General features: G+C 43.7%; 1 protein-coding gene and 1 long non-coding RNA gene across 3 annotated transcripts in view; one reads left to right on the top strand and one right to left on the bottom strand.

The window, feature by feature from the left end:
* Popdc3 (popeye domain containing 3) overlaps nucleotides 1-12,625 on the bottom strand; it is a 29,146-nt gene extending 16,521 nt beyond the window's left edge. The window contains exon 1 of one of the 2 annotated variants that reach the window (NM_024286.1): nucleotides 12,355-12,625. The gene's annotated coding sequence lies outside the window, so the exon portion shown is untranslated. The remainder of the gene's footprint in view (nucleotides 1-12,354) is intronic. The other variant, XM_006512931.4, reaches the window with a different exon arrangement.
* Nucleotides 12,514-14,619, top strand: Gm15934 (predicted gene 15934). The gene is made up of 2 exons (NR_155869.1): nucleotides 12,514-12,707; nucleotides 14,297-14,619. It is a non-coding gene; the product is annotated as a predicted gene 15934 (long non-coding RNA).
* The last annotated feature ends 8,947 nt before the right edge of the window (nucleotides 14,620-23,566 follow it).

Here is a 23,566-nt window from a genome sequence, read left to right as displayed (position 1 = left end):
GCTTCCAATTTTACTTTTATGGGTATTCTGTGTGCAAATATGTGTCTCTGTGTCTTTATGTGTTTCTTGTGCCTTTGGCTCTTTTTTTTTTTTTCTGTTTGTCTGTTTGTTTTTTCCTATTTTAGTTTGTCTTTATTTTATCTTATCTTAATTTATTATTATTATCATTATTATTTTAAATGCCTGTTTGTATCTTGTATTCTAAAAAAGAGAAAGAAGGGTGTGGCTTTGGGTGGATGGGAAAGTGGGGAGGGGAAACAGTAGTCAGAATATATTATATGAAAAAATGTATTTTCTGTAAAAAAAAAAAAAGATTCAAAGAAAAGAAATGAGGATTGATATGTATACTCAACAGAGGATATTCCAGTGGTTCCTTCAGCAGCTGTACAGCTGTGTATATGAGTGAATCTGGTTATGTAAAGAGAGTCTTTGACCTGCACACAGCACACCCACAGGGTACCCACCTCCTCAGCTCCAGCTGCCTGTGGTGAGGGCGTCTAGTGCTGCTGGCAGAACATCTGGTTGATTAGAAGCAGCCAGGAAGCCAATCTTGTGAGAACCTCTTTGACTTTAAAATACTAGTTAAGTGGTGATTCTACAATCCGGTCAAGAGACATGGCTCAAAAGACAGTAAGACCGAAAGCCAGTCATGGTCAGTCTCCAGCCTCACAGCTCAAAGCCGCACCTGGTCCTGAGAATCCAGACCAGAATAACTACATTCACATCTTTTTATGGACAGCATTCTTACTTCCCAAGAAGAATTTCTTTGGCAGGAATGCCTTTGACAGAGAAATCCGAATTTTTATGTTAACATCCCCCTTTGCCTGTCTGACCAAGAACTGGCCAAAGACAAAAGCCAGTCAATGCTGCCATTAGCTGCAAAGACTGCATTTGACTTTTTTTTTAATTAGGTATTTTCCTCGTTTACATTTTCAATGCTATCCCAAAGGTCCCCCATACCCACCCCCCCAATCCCCTACCCACCCACTCCCCCTTTTTGGCCCTGGCGTTCCCCTGTACTGGGGCATATAAAGTTTGCAAGTCCAATGGGCCTCTCTTTCCAGTGATGGCCGACTAGGCCATCTTTTGATATATATATGCAGCTAAAGACAAGAGCTCCCGGGTACTGGTTAGTTCATATTGTTGTTCCACCTATAGGGTTGCAGTTCCCTTTAGCTCCTTGGGTAATTTCTCTAGCTCCTCCATTAGGGGCCGTGTGACCCATCCAATAGCTGACTGTGATCATCCACTTCTGTGTTTGCTAGGCCCCGGCATAGTCTCACAAGAGAGAGCTATATCTGGGTCCTTTCAGCAAAATCTTGCTAGTGTATGCAATGATGTCAGCATTTGGAAGCTGATTATGGGATGGATCCCTGCATATGGCAATCACTAGATGGTCCATCCTTTCGTCACAGCTCCAAATTTTGTCTCTGTAACTCCTTCTATGGGTGTTTTGTTCCCATTTCTAAGAAAGGGTAAAGTGTCCACACTTTGGTCTTTGTTCTTCTTGAATTTCATGCGTTTGGCAAGTTGTATCTTATATCTTGGGTATCCTAAGTTTCTGGGCTAATATCCACTTATCAGTGAGTACATATTGTGCGAGTTCCTTTGTGATTGGGTTACTTCACTCAGGATGATACCCTCCAGGTCCATCCATTTGCCTAGGAATTTCATAAATTCATTTTTTTAAATAGCTGAGTAGTATTCCATTGTGTAAACTGAACTTGAGGACAGAAAATAAAGCTTAGCTTCTACAAATTAAAACTCTGAAAGGTTTAAAGTGTTTTCTTTCTTTCTTTTTTTTTTCTGCAGAAACTCAATTTCCATATGTAACAGAAGAAAGGCACCATTATTATTTATGTACTATGGTTTCCAGAACAATTATAACACATAAAATATAGCACAGTCAAGCACAACACAACTCAACACAACACGAACCCTTGTATTTGGGCCTTGATTTTTAATATCACCCCTTCACTGAATAGGAGAAACTATAGTGAGTAGTGACAACTAACATCCCTCATGAAGAACTCTAAGCCAGAATCTTCATAGCTGTAAGAACACCGTGGGAAGGAGGGACAGGTAGGTATTTCCCTTAGTTTCAAACATAGAAATGATTTGACCACATCAGAATTCCCACACCCTCATTCCCAGCCTATTGCTGTATCTTTTAAATTACACTTATTTATGTGGGGTTTGATGCACATGTGTGTGTGAGGTCACAGGGAAATTTGAGCAGATAGTGCTCTATTTCCAACCTGGACCTGATACTGGGGACTGACCTCAGATCATCCCGCTTGGCAGTAAGTGTCTTTACCCACTGAGTCATCTCTCCAGACCTTCTGAGAGGAGAGCAAGACAAAAGTAAAACGGAAAACTGATACGGAAGGCAAAGATAAGGTACTGTAAGAATGACTGATGTCCAAAGGAAAAAATTACAAAATAGAGGGAGATATACTAATAATGGAAAGATCACCCCCACATTAAGAACAATAAATTATTGGAAAATAGAGAGAATACAGCAAGTTCAGGGAGAAATTGATACAGTAATTAATCACGACATAGCGCTGCTAAATTATTAAACCTCAAGAAAAACAAGGAAACATCAGGACTCTGGGCAGAAAAAGTAAGTTCACTGCATTGGGGCAAATTGTGATTCTGACACTGGACTTCACAGCATCATAACAGACCAGACAGCTGGCTCTGTAATGGCAGGAAGCAACACAATCTGCCCTTGAGACACATTTTCTTTTTAATTGGGAAGGACCTGTTATCACCCAGGACATGAAAACATTAATATCTCTCCCTCTTCTCTGCTTTCTTCTCCTCCTCCCTTTCTCCTTCTCTTCCTTGTTCTCTCCCCACCCCTATCCCCTTTGCTTTGCTATAGAGACCAAGGTAGCCTCAAATTCATGCTCTTCCTTCTGAGGTCTTTGGATTCCAAGTGTCCTCAACCATGCCTATCTCAATACTGATGCCAAGCTCACTACAGTTTTTCTTATGTGAAAATATTATATATATATATAATATGAAAGCACCTCTATTATTATCTTACGAGGAGAAAAGAGTGAGACAAATTGACAGAGGTGGGGCAAAGGGGGCCTCCATCAGCCAGGCATGCAGACAAGGGACTCAGAGGAGCTACCCAGCAGAGCCAGCCTCGTACAAACCTCTTAAGAGTGGAACAGGAAAACAAAGCCAAGAATCTCCGTACTGACTGCAACGAGGCATCTGCCGCATTTGCATGGAGTTATGAGTTGGCTGCCTATGGATGGCTGAAATTCAGCTGTTTGTGACTGGTTGACGCCTGGCCATTTGCTACAGAAAGGATTCTTGTAAATTAGGTTTCCACTTGATTGAGTATGAACTTAGGTTTACTTATAAAGAAATCAAAGTAGGGCAATAAGACTCAGAGCAGTGGCTTCATACCTTACCCCACCCCACCCCCTTTCCTTTAATTAAAAGTGTTTCTGGGTCTGGTTCCTGCTCTCATAGACATTTCAGTATGTTGAGGTCCATAGAGATAGTGCTGGGGCAAGCGAGAGTCTGACAGGCACTGGGCGACTCTGTGCCTCAAAGAGGAGCATCAACTAAACATGGGCAAAGGAGAGCAGAAGAGGCAGATGTCTCTATGTGCATCCATGTGCAAACCTGCCAGGAGGAGCACAAGGAGCACAGATGCTCCAGTCAGCTCCTCAGAGTTCTGTAAGAAGTCCTCAGAGACATGGGGACCATTTCACTAAAGAAAGAGGAAGACAGGGTCAAGGCTAACATGAAAACCTACACCACCCAAATGGGAGACCAAAAAGAAGTCCAAGGACCCCAGTGCACCCAAGTGGCCTTCTTTGGCCTTCTTCTTGTTTTGTCCTAAGTATTGCCCCCAAATCATCCCGGCTAGTCCATTGGTGATGCTTCAAAGAAACTCAGAGAGATGTGGAACAACATGGTGACATGCAGCCCCGAGACAAGAAGGCTGCCAAGCTGAAGGAAAAATACAAAAAGGGCAGTCCTCCAGAGCTAAAGGAAAACCAGCTGCAGCAGGAAACGGTCAAGGCTGAAAAGAAAAGAAGAGGAAGATGATGATGAGGAGGAGTTTGAAGAGGATGAAGAGGAATATGATGAATAAGCTGGTTTTAGTTCAGTTTGTTCCTGTCTTTAAAGCCTTTACCCTCACCCCTAGACACGTACCTCACAGGTGAACCAACATGTTGGGCACTAGAAATTTAAGATTATTAGCCCGAGAATTAGAGTTTTACTTTCTTTTTTTTCTTTTTTCTTTTTTTTTTTTTAAGTGAGTAGCTCTGAGTCACGTGGACTCAAACACAGGTGGTGGGTGGGGGTTTTAAAGCATAAAAAGCAGTCTCTGAGGTCCCCTGCTGTGGGGAATGCAGGTTGCTCTGGGTCAGAGAGCTGTAGAATGGAAGTTGCCTACTTCTTGGGGCAGAGATTGATTGAATTGTGAAATTATAAAATTGGGATTATTTGCTTTTGGGATAAATTTATATACTCATTTTGTCTAAATCACATGGGGAATTTCACATGGGTTCAGAACTAGGATAGGGAAAATTAGTCACTAACTTCAAGTAGAGAGGACAGTGAACAAGTATTATTAAAATAAATGTCTGTGGCTCCAGGCAGAGAGCTGAACAATAGATGGTATAATAAGATGGCTGCCCTAGGCAGAGAGCAGAACAGAAAGGTGGTATAAAGATATATTGCTCTAATATACCTCAAAGGATACTCAAATCCTGTCTAACGTAAGCTCCACAGGAATTCTGGGTTATATCCTGCATGGCAAAATAGAAAAGGCCTAAGAATAGGTACATACAGTATTTTAGTTTACTTCATTTGTTTTAGATTGTTTTAATTTTCAAAATGTGTGTGATGCCGAGTTTTGTGGTTATATTATTCCTCTGGGAGAGAGGTCAAAATAAAGTTTTATTTTTTTTTTTTTCTGGTTACTGGCTCAAGGATATGCTGATTTGGGAGAAAGGTTTTGTTTTTGTGTTTTTTAGAAAAGGCGATTCGTGTCTTTACCCCTTTCAGAGTAATATGGATCAGATCTGATAGATGGAGATCCCCAGAAAACTATAGTACAGAAGTCAAACAAAAGGGTTAACATGATGATACTAAAATCTTGTTTTGAGATTGGTGTATTACAGAATATACAGCCTTGGTGAGTTTCCTCATCAGACATACTGAACTGTCCTGCTTGAACTCCTGATGTCTTGGACTTTCAGCCAGATCCACTCAGGCAGGACACAGACATCAGAGACCAACCAACTCCCATATTTTCCCTCCCCTCCCCAACCTCCAACTTCAAAATAATCTCAATGCCCATATTCAGCTTGAAGAAGTTATAAAGAGTTGTCACCCCAGTTCTCTGGGCCTTGGGGCTGGAGATAGCTATTATAGGTTGTCTTTCTAGGGAATGTAGAAATGGTCATAATTGGAAATGGGAGGAATAGCTAGAATTGATTGTATAGCCATAATCTCATTTGGTAGAAATCTTTTTAATTATTACCAAGTTGAAGTCATCATTTCTTATTTTGGCACAGAATTTATTTTGATGCAAAATCAACGTTTTCATTGGTATAAATTTCTTCTATTGATGCTAAAATTTTAAAAGTACAGGGCTTAGACCCAGTCCTTCTATTATTGTTATTATAAACTGATCTGAGATGATTAAGCCTGTGAGTTAAGGGCCAATTAGCAAATTCATGACTCTGAGTTTATTGTTATGGTGTTTTTAGATATTTCAATTAGAAATAACTGAGAATAGTTAAAGGAAAATAGTCCAGATTACTTTACATAGATATTTGGTTTTCAAAAACATCAGAAATCCACAGAATGTGACATTTAATGTTATTTATTCACTTGTTGAGACAAATCTGCTCCTAACAGCTTCTCATTTGTGGATTCAAAGAAACAACTGAGCATCCAGGTGAGGCTGTACATTTGTGGCCGAGTCGCCACTGGGCAGAAAATTGCTAATCTCTCCTGCAGACCTGTACTGTTCTTGAAAGGACACAATTTACAGGTTAGGACAGCTTAGTTCTGTCGAGACAGAATAGGATAGTCCTTAATATTCCTGTATCTCTAAGGTCTGTCAGATGATCCTGGGCCGGAAGGCTGAAGACATGCTCTGTCTTCCTGACTTACAGGGGTTGTATAGACAGGCAGCTGTCTCTATAATTTGTCTCATTTCTGAATGCTGTGTTAGGCTTCCTATATATTTCTAGTTAATGTTGTTCGTTCTCGGAGTTTTGACAGTTTTGAAAAACTATTTATAGTCTCATAGCCAACCCTGGGTATTTACTTTAAGAGAATAGATTTGAGAGGATGGTTTTCAGATGGTATACTACCTAAAGCCAGGACATAAGTCAAGGTAGAATCTTAAGTCTTTTAATTTAGAATAGATGACAATGTTCTATCTTAATGACATAAATGATGCACTGAGTATTAGGTCTATCTTATATTCTATAAATTACAAAATGGCAATAGTTGTGTTCTATTTATAATTGAGAGCAAGGTTTTGTTTTTTATTAGACCAGAAAGGGGGAAGTGCCCTCGATGGTCTTGGTGCTGTTAATATGTTAATGCTAATTCTCCTGGGAGGGACTGCGCACAAGGAGTGAATCATACTCGGGTGACTTCTTGTGAACCAATCCTCTAATGAATAAAGGAGCCAATCACTGGGCAAGTAGGTGGGGCTTCCAGGTTGGAGAGTGGAAGAGAGGAAGCAGGAGAGAGTTAGGTTTGTTTGAACAGGGATAGCGTGAGGACAAGATGTAGCTACAAGTGTCTCCCGGTTTCAATGGAGGATCTGTTAGGATTTGCCACTGGAGGATTTAGATTTTATAAGGCTTACAAGATTAGGATTTTAGGTGCTGTACCCAACAATTGAGTTACCATTGTTTCTGAACATTGTGCTGTGTTTTCCCTTCATGGCACTCTGCAGGCAGACTTGGTGTTGGAGGAGTCAAGAGTTCTACATCTTGATCCAAAGGCAGTCAGGAGACTTAAATTCCACACTGGATGGAAATTGAGAATAGAGACCACAAAGCCCACCCCTACAGTGACACACTTCCTCCTACAATTCCACACCTCCTAATAATGCCACTCCCCATGGGCCATGCATTCAAACACATGAATCTATAGAGGTCAAACCTATTCAAACCACCACTTTCCACTCCCTGACCGCCCCCATAGGCTTGTAGCTATAACACAATGCAAAATGCATTTAGTCCAACTTCCAAAGTCCCCACAGTCCATCACAGCCTTAACAATGTTTAAAAGTCGGAAGTTCAAAGTCTCTCCTGAGATTCATATAATCCTTAACTATAATCCCCTATATTTCAAAAAGCAGATCACATACCTTAAACATCACAGAATATACATTAGCATCCCAAAACATCATAGTGAGGAAACACTGGACTGAAGCAATACTGCACTAAAGCAAGACCAGCTGGGCAGACTCTAAGCTCTATAACTCCAAGTCTGGCATCCAACTCCTTTCAGCTTTCAGTTTGCATTCTTTACAAAATTTAGAAAACAACAAGGTAACTTTACATTAAAAAAAAAAAAAAAATCAGGGGCTGAAGAAATGGCTCCGCAGTTAAGGGCACTTGCTGCTCTTGCAGAGGGCCCAGGTTCAGTTCCCAGCACCCATATGGTGGCTCACAGCTTCATTTCCAGAGGGTCTAACTGCCTTTTTTGACTTCTATGGGCACCAAGCATGCATGTGGTGCACATACATACATGCAGGTAAAATATTCATGAAGTACAACCAATTTAAACGTATCCCCAGCTAGCTTACAAATAAATGAGACCCAGACAATGGTTATTTTATTTGGCTTTGACAATTACTTGGGCGTAACCCCTAATCTACTTTTCTAACTGCTGGCCTGGGTACCTCCCCAGTGGTGCACCCCAGATACTTGCTGTTTCTCCTGGCAATGTACTCATGGCCCATCTCCCCTTATGGCGGCCTCCTCTCTCTATCCTCTTTCCTCCTCCTCCTCTCCTCTCTCTGTTCTAACCAGGTCACTCCTAACCCACCTACCTCTCATCCCTCCAGTAATTGGCTGTACCCAATTGTATTTGCCCAATAGTTTTAAATCAAGAAGCAAGGTTTGTACAACAGAAGCCTGGAAACAGGAGAAGTCACTTGTAGGCCTAGACCTTTGGGTATAGAATTTAGCATTACAGTATACAGCAACAGACCAAACCTCAACATACTCATACACATATAAAAATATTGTAATTGTAAAGATAGTAATGCATAAACACAAGAACTTAAAAAGAGTCAATGCTGTCGTATTTTCTTTAGATCTTTCCATCAATAAGGCCACAGGACATTGACTATCACATAGGCCTTTATCCTGAAGCCTTTCCTGCTAATAGATTCCTTATATATAAGGAATGTTAACCTACATTCAAATGCTCGAAATACATTTTGAATCCCTATACAATTTGAAATGAAATGCCCCATTAGTAAATACCTCATTTTTTCAAATTCACCTTTTCCTCCTGGTGATTAATTTTTAAAATTTTGTATGTGTGTTTAAAGAATATGTGCATATGTTTGTCCAATTTTTCAAATTCATCTTTTTTTTCTACTGAATAATTTTTAAGTTCTGTGTGTGTGTTTAAAGTATGCATGTCTATGTTTGTCCAAGTGTGCACACATGTGTATGCATGTAGAGATTAGAATCCTGTGTCAGTTGCCTTCCTCTATTGTTCTCTCTTGGTTTTTAAAACATGACCAGATACTGAACCCGGAGCTCACTAATGGCCAGACTGGCTGGCCAGCAGGCTGGGCGACCTGCATGAACCCACTAGTGCCCAGCACTGGGTTACACGTGTGTCCCTAACAGGCTGGGGCCTGACCTCAGGTTCTCATAGTCACATGGCAGGAACTTAACTGACTGATCCAGTTAACACTCCAGCTCCTGCCTGAATCATTTATACAAAGTAAAAACAGACAAAACAGGGCCTGAGGTGCTACCTTGCCTAAGATGTGGACAGCCCTGGGTTTGGTTCCCAGCACTGGCATGGGAAAAAAAGAGGAGAGGAGAGGAGAGGAGAGGGGAGGGGAGGGGAGGGGAGGGGAGGGGAGGGGAGGGGAGGGGAGGGGAGGGGAGGGGAGGGGAGGGGATAACAAGTCTAGTACCCCACATAGCCATTATCCAGATTCAACAAGTATCAAGGTTTTTCACAGCAAAGTTTTGAAGTTAAAAGCAAAACTGTCTTAGTTAGGATTTAACTGCTGTGAAAAGACACCATGATCAATGCAGCTCTTATAAGGACAACATTTAATTGGGGCTGGCTTACAGGTTCAGAGGTTCAGTCCATTATCATCAAGGTAGGAGCATGGCAGCATGCAGGCAGGCATGGTGCAGGAGGAGCTGAGAGTTCTACATCTTTATCTGAAGGCTGCTAGGAGAAGACTGGCTTCCAGGCAACTAAGCCCACGCCCACAGTGACACACCTACTCCAACAAGGCCACACCTCCTAATAGTGCTACTCCCTGGGCCAAGCATATTCAAACCATCCCTGAGCTTACTACTTAGCCTGCATTCATCTACAAACACCTTCTGAGGAGGACAGGCCTGCCGAGGAGCGGTGCCCATGCTCTCTGTGTGTATCAGACTTTATAAACACCTCCCTCCTCAAACAGCAACAGTCTCTCCATCTAAGAATCTCACAGATCCGGTTCACTTGTCTGGAATGCTCAAGACTACAAGTATTTCAGAGCTGTCTGAGTTCCTTCTATGTCTCTGTGACAACAAGATTACCTATGAGAACAACTTAAGAGTTCTCAGAAGTGTTAGACCATTACAGTGGGCGTGGCATGACAAAGTAGATGGTGTACTAGGATCCAGGGGGAATGCAGGAAGAGTCCAGCTAAGACACAGCCACAAGGACACACCACCGGTGACAGTCCTACTAGGCCAATCTCCTACCATTACCACCTCCCAATAATGTCACCAGCAAACCCATCCAGGAATGAACATTAGGTCAGAGCTCTCAAGACCCAGGAGAGTGGCATCACTGGCACATTCAGAGGTTGGCTTTTTCCTGCCCTTCCTTATTCAGCCAACTTGACAAAAAAAAAAAAAAAAAAAAAAAAAACAAAAACAAAAACAAAACAAAAAAACAAACAAACAAACAACAAAAAAAAAAAAAACGGACCCTTCTAAGAACTTGTATTAGAGAGTATCTGCTCTCAGGTCCCAGAGACTCCCCTATAAGCTCAGGAAGTTGCTGGTTCTCTCCTGACAGTATTCCACACCCCTTTCCTTGATAGTCCTATCCTGGCCAATCTCAGTGTGACAGCCTCAGGGGGTTATTTCTGTTAAAGAACACAAAGTAACAAGTCACTGTAGATCTGTGTGAATTAGCCCTGGATCCTCCTGGCTGGAGGGGGAGTCCCTAGGCTGGAGAAGGAGTCCCTGGGCTGGAGAAGGACTCCCTGGGCTGGAGGAGGACTCTCCACAGTTATACTGCAGGAGATTTAACCCATCTCCTGGCTGGAGGAGGACTCCCTGGGCTGGAGGAGGACTCCCTGGGCTGGAGGAGGCCTCCCCATGGTTATACTGTAGGTGATTTAACCCATCTCCTGGCTGGAGGAGGACTCCCTGGGCTGGAGGAGGACTCTCCATGGTTGTACTCCAGGTGATTTAATCCATCAAGTTCTAGTTATTTATTTTAGTTAATACCAATAATAATTTTTCCATTAACATATTTTACCCAATTTCTATACTTAGATAAAGGAGGATTTTTCCCTCTTTCCTTTAAAAAATGTAATTAGTAATTTAATATGTTCCTCTTTTCCACAGGTAAATTCAATCAAACTCTGTATCACTCATAACCCTAGCTGAACAGTATAATTACAAAAAAAAAAAAAAAAACCCTCAACAGGTTTGCATATCCATCATAGACATTTTCCAAAGCAGTTTTGAAATCTGCTTTGTTACACATCATAGCGAATGCTTCCAGATTCTCCTGGTCAGAAAGAGCAGACAGAGGGGCTGTAGCTGTCCACGTGAGCCTTGAAGATTGTACTCTGGGATCTTGGCTTCCTGTGACATCAACAGCATAGAACGAACGAAAGCATTCTCAAGCACAGGCTACACAATGATTCAGCTATTTTGAAAAACTAATTGGATTAATAAGCTTAACTATTGAATGCCTCCTGTTTAACCATAAAGTTTTGACAACAGAGAATGCTTTAGATTTCAGTTTGGCTTAGTATCTCAAACTATTGAAGACCACACACAGATTTTCCAGGACAGAAGAACCTCGGGTTATTTGGAAACTGGAACCAATTAATCCCTTTATTTTTGCAAATGGGGAAACTGAGGTCCATTTTTTTTGTTTGTGTCTATAGCTCTGTTGCTGTTGTTTTCTACCATGAAGGACAACACCTAATTACTGTACTAGCTTAGAATAAATATTTCGTGCAATAGATTTTAGAATTAAAAAATGAGCAGGGAAACAAAATAGTCACAAAAGGCAACAACAACAGGCACCAATAATACTTTTTCCAAGGCTGTCACTAAGTTTAATTGCACTTTTGCAAGCGTGCAAATTGAAACAGAAACATCAGGAGGGTGGGTAATTTTGTTATTTTTGATTCAATTTTCTTTTAAAAGTGGGATTCTAAACCTACTTTCCATTAATTTATTAAATGTTTATCCTTTTAGTATTTTTTTCTTTTTCTTTTTTTCTTTTTCACTTTCCCCAGATGTTACCTGGCTGAAATTTCTCCCCCTCGATCTTTGTACTGCATTTTGACACTGTCTTTGATCCTTTCCTACAATACAGACTCTCAAAACTAAACCGCTAAAACCAATCTTGATGATGAGATGACATGTGGGGTGTATAAATGTCGTTCTTTCTCTGGCAAGGGGATCTCCAAGTACAGAAAGCAGGTCAGAGTCTAGCTGCCCTTTGACCCCAGCACCTACCACACGCCCTAACTGCACAGACCCCAGTTGGGGTCTTAGTCTTGGAAAGGAAAGTGTTACAGGGCATGACTCGCCCATGGTGAAACGCACACCTGCCAGGGCCCCAGGATCTGCTTTTCCTCTCGAAATATTTTCCTTGGGGCACCAGGTGCCTAGGGCGCCGCGAAGGTTCTGGAGCACTGGTCTGGCAGCTTCGTTGGGGGGAGGACCGCTCGCTCTCCCGCGATCCCTAGGGGAGCTGCAAGCCACGCGGCGCGCACCGGGCTCCAGGGCGCGCACAGAGGGGACGCGCAACGGGGGTCTGAGCCTTTCCCCGTTCCCGGTCCGGGCAGCCCTGCGAAGTTGCTGGGCTGCCACTCCCGCGCGGCTCTCAGCTTACCTTCCCGGCCTTCACGACGCTCCCGATGGAGCCCGTAGAACTTTCCAGCCGAGTGAGCAGTGGCAGGCGGCTCTGGTGACTCGAAAACCCACGGTCCGAACCGCTCTCGCCCCGCTGCCCGCCCGCACCCGCCGGGATCCCGGACGCGTCCTCCCGCGCCCGCTCAAGCAGGGCGCAGCCGATCAGAGCCGCTCCCAGCGGCGGGGACGGGCTCGGGCGCGCGCTCCGAGGCAGGCGGGCAGCCAGCGGGTGCCAGCAGGGTGCGGAACTCGCGAGGCTCTAAGTTGGTAAAGACTCATGGTAACCAGTCTTCGGCCCAGACCCTGGGCTACCCTTGGTGGAGAGTGATGGAGGTGAGCACCAGCACGGGAAGCAACTATCTGCCTTCTCACCCGGCCACAGACAAGAAAAATCACCAGAGAGGTGTGGGATATATATGTGTACTGGGCAGAAAAGGGGCAGTGTTTATTTGTGAGTAAATAGGTTGGTTAAAGGGGGAAAAAAAAGATAAAGGACATAGATCATAAAAGACAAAACACAAATGCCACATAAGTTCAAATAATAGGAAAAAGGGGGGGAGGGGCAATTTAAAGCAAGTGTCACATGCATTTTTGCCTCTATGAGGTTTTTATTTTCTTCAGTAGACCAAACTACGTGGTAACTGTGAATAAATACGGGCATGACCTTTCCAAGTCGTGTTTGAGGAGGTTTTTACTGTAGATACTAGCGGGAGTATAGCCCGAGGCATCTGAAAGAGTCTAGAACAGGGAGAGTTTGTAGAACACTGAATATGAGCCACAGACTGAACCAGGCCATGCGAAGGTGGCACATGGGGTGGGGGTGAGGAAGAGAAGAAGAGAAGACAGAGAAGACGTAGATAAAGATCGCGGAGAGCTAAAAGCCAAGAGAAGGAACGACCAAAATGTCAGGATCCTGTAGGAACACGCAGCTGGGCGAAGGAAAGCAGGGGTAAAGAAGTTTAGGGTGGAGGGTGGGGTGAGAAGAGCTGAGACTAGCCAGGATGCTAGCAGGTACTTGCAAGGTGGAGACAGTGCTTTGATATGCTAATAGCACCGCAGTTAACTCTGAGTTTCCTTTGGACCTGACCAAAGGAGGAAAAATGAGACACACAACTTAAAGATTTCAGTGCCATCCTTTTTGCTGATTTTCATTTTATATAACCATTCTGGTAGAGATGACTCCAAGAAGGACATTTTTTTTTCTCGTGTTTTTTATTTGTTTTATTAGGTAATTTATTTTATTAGTTAGTTAATTTGTTTATTTGTTTGTTTGTTTGATTGATTTAGTAGTTACTTTGTTTGTTTGTTTGTTTGCTTGCTTTCTTGTTTTGAGACTGGGTCCCTCCACACAGCCCTGGCTGTTCTGAAACTCACTATATGGTTTAGACTGGCCACAAACTCAAAGGGATCCACCTGCCTCTGCCTCTCTGCCTCTGCCTCTCTGCCTCTGCCTCTGCCTCTGCCTCTGCCTCTGCCTCTGCCTCTGCCTCTGCCTCTGCCTCTGCCTCTGCCTCTGCCTCTGCCTCTGCCTCTGCCTCTGCCTCTGCCTCTGCCTCTGCCTCTGCCTCTGCCTCTGCCTCTGCCTCTGCCTCTGCCTCTGCCTCTGCCTCTGCCTCTGCCTCTGCCTCTGCCTCTGCCTCTGCCTCTGCCTCCCCAGTGCTGGGATTCAAGGAGTGTACATCACACTCAGCTCATTTTTCTAGTTTTAAAAACATGTATTATCACTGTTTATGTGTCTGCTGTGCAGAGGGGACTGGAGGACAGAGGACAACTTTGTGTAAGAGGTTCCTCTTATTCCACCTTTTCATGGGTTCTGCGGATCCAACGTGGATCATCAAGCTTGGCCATCTGGGCCAATCTGGGCCATCTTTTTGGTCCCCATGACAAACATTATTTATTGAGTAATCGGAATCCGTTTTAAGCCTCAGAACGACCACGAAACCAAGACTAGAGATGACAAGAACAAAGGCCAAGCATCCCAGTTTCTGTACCATGGACGGCTGGAAACCATTTGACTTCCCGGCCTTTGTTCCCACTCACCACTTTGGAATTTGCTCCAGTGTTCAAATTTATCTGGAGAAAAGAAAGAAGGCTAGAGAAGTAAGAAAGCCATGAAAGTTTATGTCAGATGCATTCTGGATTTGTGCTCGATTGTATGAGCGTCCTGTGTTTGAAATTGCTGGGATTATATTCATAATGTTAAGTTTGAAAGCTTAGAAGCAATAAAGTTATGCTGTGTGACAGATTCTGGTGGCTACTATGTTCTATGTTTCTTCTGGAGTGCAGGTGGGACCTGCTGTTAGAATAAGCGGCACAATCCTGGAGGTCCACCACGCTGCCGGACTCCCGTAGGAAGTTTTATTGGTAGAGGAGCCTCCAAGGGGATGAGAGGGAAAAAGAGAAAAGGGGGCTGTGGCTTGGAGTACAGGTCTTTTGTTTGTTTGTTTGTTTGTTTGTTTTTCAAGACAGGGTTTCTCTGTGTAGTCCTGGCTGTTCTGGAACTCACTCTGTAGACCAGGCTGGCCTTGATCTCAGAAATCTGCCTGCCTCTGCCTCCCAAGTGCTGGGTGCACCAAGAGTACAGGTCTTTTACCTGGACCGTGACGCATGCGCAAAAGGATGTACAGTGGGTGTCATGGCAATGGACACAGGAGTGGTGCTATTGTCTAGAGATGATGTGTCTTGTCTCTTGGTCCAGGAGCTGTCTGTCTGTCCAGGAGTTTCTGGCTGTCCAAGGATGTACTGCATGATAACACCTGTGGCTTGCTTCTAAACAGTGGCAGAGCTGACTCACAGATGCCACTACTGTGACCACAATCTGTCATAAAAGGCTCCCTTTAGCCATCAGACTTTCTGTAGAGACCATCCTTTCTGGCTTGGTGAAGAAAATGGCCATGACATCCTGTGGTGAGCAGGCGTGGTAGGCTCTAAGAGTCCAGAGGCAACCTCCAGCCAACAGCCTCTTGTCTATAAACCAGTGACATGGATTCTAACTGTAAGTTTAAGTGACCTTGGAAGTTGATTCTTTCCCCACCAAGAATCCAGGTGAGAACTTCAACCGTGTGATGTCTCAATTGCAGCTTTGTAAAACCCAAAGAAGTCCATGCCAGGCTTCTGACTCATCCACAGACTACAATTCCTTCCACAGTCAGTGTTGTGTAAGCATGACTACTTAGTAGCAACCTTGTTCTCCTCTCTTCCCCACATGCACTTCATTACCTTGACACCAGCAGAGTCCCTTTGAGATTAAATACCTGGTCAGTGGAGCCTCAAAGGTGTAGGACTCCCTGGGTCCTCTAGCTGCATAAGAAGAGAAGTCTTCCTTCTGTCCTGTCCTGTCCTGTGGGCTTTGCCCTGTACTGGTGCTAAGCAGGAAGATAGCTTTGCTGACTAGTTGCCCTGTGATGTGAGGAATATTTATGATAAAGAGTAAGTCCCAGGTAAAATACTACATCATACCTCAGCCCACAAGTCTTGGTAGAGCTTCAGTTTGAGACTTGCCTTCCTGCTCTCATCAGCTTGTCCTTTCTCTAGCCTCAACACTTGAGGCTTATGCAGTAGCTCACTAAATGCCCTGACTCCCAGATGAGATCCAGCCCAACGTGTCCCCTTTCCCTCTATGCCAGCTGATCTTATGCCAACTTGACACACAAACTAGAGTTATCTGAAAAGAGGGAACTTTAAGTGAGGAAGTGCCTCCGTGAGATCCAGGGGTAGGGGTAGGGGTGAGTTTTTAGCTACACCGATTTGGCTCCTGGCTGACTGCACCAGCCCCGGAGCTATTTTTGGATTCTTGAATGAAAGGTGCACACACACTAGCTTATTTTTAAAGTGCCTTGGCTACCTCGAAGGCACTCCTAAACCTTCCCCTGCTACCCCAGGCCCAATCAGGAAAGTGGCCAGTGGCCATCTACCCAAAATCTTACATGGCTGGTTGGCTTTATCTCCTGCTGCTCCTTCATCCCATCCTTCTTCCCCAAGTCCTGGAGTTCTGTGTCTCCTCCCCACTGTGTCCTTGCTCGCACAACTCTAAGGTCCCGGCCCATCTTCCTTTGCCCAGCCATTGGCTGCTGACATTTTTATTGATACATCAAAAAATTGGGGAAAAGACCTTTAGCATTTGGACACACAGAATCCTGATTGAATCAAAGCATTAGAACCAATTTCCAACATGTATGGCATTTTCTTAGTGATTGATGGGAGAGGGCCAAGCCCATTGCGGGTGGTGCCATCCCTGGACTGTGGTCCTGAATCTTATAAGAAAGCAGGCTAAGCAAGCCATGAGAGGAAAGCCACACTCCTCCATGGCCTGTGCATCAGCTCCTGCCTCTAGGTTCCTGCCCTGTTTGAGTTCCTGACCTGATTTTCTTCAATGATGAACAGTCATTTGGAACCATAAGGTAAATAAACCCTTTTCTCCCCAGTTTGCTTTTTTGGTCAAGGTGTTTCACTGTAATGATAAAAATCCTAAGACACCATCCCTCCCTCCCTCCCTCCCTCCCTCCCTCCCTCCCTCCCTCCCTCCCTCCCTTCCTTCCTTCCTTCCTTCAGTCCTTCCTTTATCTCTTTCATTTTTAAGCCTGCAATAATCCTTCCTAGTTCTGTTTATATCTTTCACTTCTTTCTATTACAACATAGTTTTACGATATGAGTAAAACATATGTTGTGGGAATTTGGCAGGAATATGACATTGGAGTAGGAGGAAGTAGGCTTAGATCTCTTGGTCTTGATAAGCCCCCAGAAACAGTGATCACCGGACTTTGTTTTATTGCCTTGTTTGTTCCTTAACCTAGAACTGATCTTATTCCTTGCATGCACTAGAATGGTATAAAAGCAGGCTGGAGAAAAAGAAAACAGCCTCAGCACTGGCTGGAGTCATGTTATAGTGTTGTCTAATTGTCCTTTTCTTTTCCATTCTCCCTCCCTCCCTTAGGACCCCATTAACGGACTGAACTGGTCATATATGTGCCTCTGGGCACGCGTGTGCAGGCTCATCTTGATTGCATTGACAAGGGAAGACTTACCCACTGTGGGTGCTCCTCCCCTGGCTGGGGTTCTGGACTGTCTGGAGAGCTGAAGGGCAGGCAGGAGTGTGGTCATTGTTCTCTGCTCTCTGGTTGAGTATGTAGTGTGACCAGCTGCTTCAAGCTCCTCCTTCCTTGATTGCCCTGACATGATGAGCTGCACCCTTGAGTTGTGGGCCAAACACATTTGGCTTTTGTCACCATATTTTATCACAGTAACAAGAAAAGACAGTAATGCCCCATAGCATGGCTGTCCTCTTCATCACCCAGTTCCTTCCATCATTTAAGCGAAACAGCCCAGTGCTGTGCGCATGACTCAGGGGGCACATGTATGATGACCCCTGGTGGGCACGTGTATGATGATCCCCGGTGGGCTCATGTATAATGATCTCTGGTGGGCACATGTATGATGATCTCCGGTGGGCACATATATGATGATCTGGTGGATACATATATGATGATCCCCAGAGGCAAACATCCAGACTGAAGCTCTGAGGTATATCTACGTGAATTTTATCAGTTGTTGACAAACTGTTCTCCAAAGTAGCCATGACAGCTTATCCTGGGGCCAGCTGCATGGGAGAGCACAGCTTTTGTATCCTTTCTTCATAAAGCCCACTTGCCCTTGGTATCCCCAATTAAAGTCCTATGCTGCTGCTCTGTGCTTCTTTTATCATTTTTTTCTTTCTCCTCCTTGTTGCCTCCCTCCTTACCTCTTTCTCTCCACTTTTTCTCCTGCTCTTTTGCATTTTCATCTTCTTCTGTTTGTGATTCTCATTTTTTTTACTTTTCACCAATGCAAACAATATCACTATGCAGTTATAAGGCTTTCAGTCTCCACAGAAGGAAATGTTGTACCCTAAAACCTTGCTTCACTCCCCTCTTTCCCTGTCTCCCAGATCCTGGCAACCACTAATCTTTTTAAATCTATAATTTACTTATTCTGAGCATTTCCTATAAGTGATTCCTATGATGATCCCCAGTGGGCACATGTATGATGAAGATGTGACATGGTGGATCTGGTTTCTTATACTGAGCATAATGTTCCTCTAGAATGTCATTCATTTGTCATAGCTGAGTAACATTCTCTTTTATTGATGGCTCAAAATCTGTTAATCCACTTACTTAGTGAGCGTTTGAACACACCTACTTCTGTTTGAATAGCAGCCTTCAATGGAGAATGGGTGGATACATAGGAAAGGGATTGCTGCGTCCAGTGGAGAGCTACGTGAGATTGTTTTAGACACACAGCCTCTTTTCTGTGCTGCTCACCATCTCTCATCCCGCCAGCCGTACCTTAGGGTTCTAATTTGTCTACATCCCTGACTGTTTATTTAGTCTGTTTTATTATTACAGTCTGTTTTAAAAGCATGAAAGCTGTCTTAGGGAATATGAACAGGTGATAGTATGATTTGCATCTCTGTAATTAATCATTATGTTATATTCTTTCATATGCTAATTGGGCTTTTGTATATGTCTGCTGCAGAAATGTCTGTTCAAATCCTTTGCTGGTTTTCTAGTTGGGTTGCTTGTTATTGTTGGTTTGTGAGATACCTTTACATAGTTTGGACACCAGATTATCTTTACCTTTCGATATTTTCTTCATTCTTTGTCGTGTTTTCATTTTCTTGACATTGATGTTAGATATGTGAAAGTTCTAAATTCTACAGAAATCTAATTCATCTAATTTTTCTTTACATGCCTTTTTCTTTTGTTCTTTTGAGTTGTATCCAAGAATTTATTGTCAAGTCTAATGTAATGAAGAGTTATCCATGTTTTTTTTGAGAATTTTTGGAGTTGGTGGCTTCACTCCTTTTTGATCACATTTTTTTTGTTGTTGTTTTGAGGGTTTTGTTTTTTGTTTTTTTTTTTTGGTTTTGATCTATAATGATTTAGTTTGTGGGTTGGGGGGCACTAAGGACTGAACTCAGAGCCGAGCACGTACCAGAAAGTGTTTCACTAGTGAACATTGGGGGTTCGTTCATTAGTTTTTGTGAGGGAACAAGCTACTTTTGTTCTTTAAGGTAGATGTCCAGTGTCCCAGTGCTGTGTTGGGACAGTCTGCATTTTCCATTGAGTGGTTGGTCAGTCACTTTTATTGAAATCAGTTGACCAATTAGGACTTTCAGCCTTATTACATACATTAATGCATATGCAGATCTTTATCTGCAGCACACGGGTTTGGTAACTGGTGCTTTGGGTCTGTTTGGTTGGTTGGTTGGTTGTTGTTTTTTTTTTTTTTTTTTTTTGGTTTTGTTTTGGTTTTGGTTTTTGGGTTTGTTTTTTTTTTTTTTTTCAATGACTGCGAATTTTATCATTATGTCTCTTGGTTTTCATCTCTGCCAAATGGCTGTTGGAATTTCAATGTGATTATGATTCAGTTGTATTGTCATCATCTTTGGGAGGGGGGGTTACTTTACAGACAGGTTACAGTCTAATATCAGAGGAAGCCATGGCAGGAGCTGAAGCAGAGATCATACAGGAACACTGCTTCCTGGGCGCTCCCAGGCGTGTGATGTGCTATCTTATACAGCTCAGACCCACCCGCCTAGGGATGGCACCTTCATGATAGGAAGTCTCCCAATGCACAAACACAGGTGTCCACCTGCTTCTTTGGGTCATTTGTAATTTCCCTCTACATTATTCTATAGTTTTCAGTGTATGAATCTAGTTCTTGGGCAGATTCACTCCTGGGGCTTGCTTTTGCTCACTCCCCTGGTACCCTTCATCCTGTTTCTTAATTTTTTAAAAAAGATTTACTTATTTATTTTATGTAGTCACCATTGCTCTTTTCAGACACACCAGAAAAGGGCATCAGATTCTATTGCAGATGTTTGTGAACCACCATGTTGTTGCTGGGAATTGAACTCAGGACCTCTGGAAGAGCAGTCAGTGCTCATATACTATTTCCTAATTTTTTTCTTTTTTTTTTCCATTTTTTATTAGGTATTTAGCTCATTTACATTTCCAATGCTATAACAAAAGTCCCCCATACCCACCCACCCCCACTCCCCTACCCACCCACTCCCCCCTTTTGGCCCTGGCGTTCCCCTGTACTGGGGCATATAAAGTTTGCGTGTCCTTTGGGCCTCTCTTTCCAGTGATGGCCGACTTGGCCATCTTTTGATACATATGCAGCTAGAGTCAAGAGCTCCGGGGTACTGGTTAGTTCATAATGTTGTTCCACCTATAGGGTTGCAGATCCCTTTAGCTCCTTGGGTACTTTCTCTAGCTCCTCCATTGGGAGCCCTGTGATCCATCTATTAGCTGACTGTGAGCATCCACTTCTGTGTTTGCTAGGCCCCGGCATAGTCTCACAAGAGACAGCTACATCTGGGTACTTTCGATAAAATCTTGCTAGTGTATGCAATGGTGTCAGCGTTTGGATGCTGATTATGGGGTGGATCCTTGGATATGGCAGTCTCGACATGGTCCATCCTTTCGTCTCAGCTACAAACTTTGTCTCTGTAACTCCTTCCATGGGTGTTTTGTTACCAATTCTAAGGAGGGGCATAGTGTCCACACTTCAGTTTTCATTCTTCTTGAGTTTCATGTGTTTAGCAAATTGTATCTTATATCTTGGGTATCCTAGGTTTGGGGCTAATATCCACTTATCAGTGAGTACATATTGTGTGAGTTCCTTTGTGAATGTGTTACCTCACTCAGGATGATGCCCTCCAGGTCCATCCATTTGCCTGGGAATTTCATAAATTCATTCTTTTTAATAGCTGAGTAGTACTCCATTGTGTAGATGTACCACATTTTCTGTAACCATTCCTCTGTTGAGGGGCATCTGGGTTCTTTCCAGCTTCTGGCTATTATAAATAAGGCTGCTATGAACATAGTGGAGCATGTGTCCTTCTTACCAGTTGGGGCATCTTCTGGATATATGCCCAGGAGAGGTATTGTTGGATTCTCCGGTAGTACTATGTCCAATTTTCTGAGGAACCGCCAGACTGATTTCCAGAGTGGTTGTACAAGCCTGCAATCCCACCAACAATGGAGGAGTGTTCCTCTTTCTCCACATCCACGCCAGCATCTGCTGTCACCTGAATTTTTGATCTTAGCCATTCTGACTGGTTTGAGGTGGAATCTCAGGGTTGTTTTGATTTGCATTTCCCTGATGATTAAGGATGTTGAACATTTTTTCAGGTGCTTCTCTGCCATTCGGTATTCCTCAGGTGAGAATTCTTTGTTCAGTTCTGAGCCCCATTTTTTAATGGGGTTATTTGATTTTCTGAAGTCCACCTTCTTGAGTTCTTTATATATGTTAGATATTAGTCCCCTATCTGATTTAGGATAGGTAAAGATCCTTTCCCAACCTGTTGGTGGTCTTTTTGTCTTATTGACGGTGTCTCTATTTCCTAATTTTTAAATTTTGTTTTAGAAGCTGAACATTTTCCCGTGTAAATACTAAGTCCACTACCAAGTCTTACATTGTTGTGAGGAAGTCTCAGGACTGCAGTATAGAAGAGCCACCAACTTGCCTCTCTCCAGGGGCAGCTAGGAACCCCAAGTCATTCTTACTGAGCTCTGAGTACATTTCTGTTGTCTGTCTTCCTTTCTTTCATTCTGTCTTCCTTCCTTCCTTCCTTCCTTCCTTCCTTCCTTTCTCTCTCTCTCTCTCCCTCTTTCTTTCTTTCTTTCTAAAGGTTTTTTTTTTTTTTTAATGTATGTGTGTACACTGTAGCTTCTTTCAGACATACCAGAAAAGGTCATCAAATCCCATTACAGATGGTTGTGAGCTACCATTTGGTTGCTGGGAATTGAACTTGGGGCCTCTGGAAGACCAGCCAGTGCTTTTAATGCTGAACTATTTCTCCAGCCCTTGTGTTGTGTTTCTAGGCTATTCATTGATTGGTTATTATTATTATTATTATTATTATTATTATTATTATTATTGGTTCTCCACTGCCTTTAAAAACATTTTATTTTTTATGGTTATGGATAATATGCCTGTGTGGGAACTAAAGGGGCCAGGGGAAGGAGGGGGAGGGAGGATAGCCCATGTCTGGCCAGAGTTCCACCTATGGTCTGGGTAGGCAGATGCGGGAGAGCTGCCAGACACTTTCCACTCAGCCCTGGGTGGGCATCTAAGCCATTGACCCCTAGGGGATAGACAAGGGGCAGCCTCAGAAACTAGAGGGCCCTGGGGTGACACCCTGTCGCCCTGGGGTTATAGGAGAGAGGGCTGAGGGAGAGAGGTTCCCACACAGGTGAGATTAAGCACAGCAGGCCTTGACTGGAGCACAGGAAGGCCTTCTGATGGGAGATTAGAAAGGGCTCATTAGGAGAAAGCCTATCCCATCCTCCAAGTGCTGCAGACCTTGATGAGCAGAGAGGAGTCTATGGTTTTAGAGCTTTATTATAGAAAGGCAGGGGGAAAGAGAGAAGGTAGAAAGAGAGAAAGACCGGCCATGGCCAAGAGGAAAGGGGAAAGAGAGAGAGAGAGAAGAAAGGCTAGTATATGAGGGAGAGAGAGGAAGAGAGAGGAGAGGAGAGGAGAGGAGAGGAGAGGAGAGGAGAGGAGAGGAGAGGAGAGGAGAGGAAGAGGAGTAAGAAGTAAGAGAGTGAGGTGGGGCCAAACAGCCCCTCTTAAAGTATGCTGCTATCTTTTCTGTTGCTAGGTAACTGGGGAGGAGTTTAGCCTGAAGGTCAGAAGCTTGGGACATTGCCTATGTGACTAAAAGCCATGCTTCTCTTGTGGGGGTTCTGGGGGGGTGGTAACTTTGACGGGAGCCAGAGTTCCAGGAGACATGAGAGAACTCCTTCCATCCCATGTAGGTGAATTATCATTACCAGGTACTGGGGTTCAGACCTTAGCTCAACTGGAGACCAGGCCGACTGTGTATAGCCCAATGCCCAACATGCCTGTATGTATATCTGTGCACTGCATTTGTTACTGGTTCAGGCAGAGCTCCAAGAAGGCATCAGATTCCCTGGAATTGGAGTTACAGATGGTTGTGAGCTGCCTGTGGATGCTAGGAATTGAACCAGGGTACTCTGGAAATGCAGCTAGTGCCCTTAAATGGCAGAGCATCTCTCCAGCTTCCCCCACTGCTTTTTGAGACTGTTCCATCTGATCCTTTCCTTCAAGAGGCCTGAGAACTCCCAGATTTCACGTGAAGTGGCACACAATGAAGACTCAGTGCTCTCCCTCTGCAAGCC

This window comes from Mus musculus, chromosome 10 (genome assembly GCF_000001635.26).
Source record: "Mus musculus strain C57BL/6J chromosome 10, GRCm38.p6 C57BL/6J".
In the NCBI taxonomy this organism is placed as follows: Eukaryota; Metazoa; Chordata; class Mammalia; order Rodentia; family Muridae; genus Mus; species Mus musculus.
Note: the sequence above shows the minus strand (reverse complement) of the source record. Positions and strands in the feature narration are given on the sequence as shown.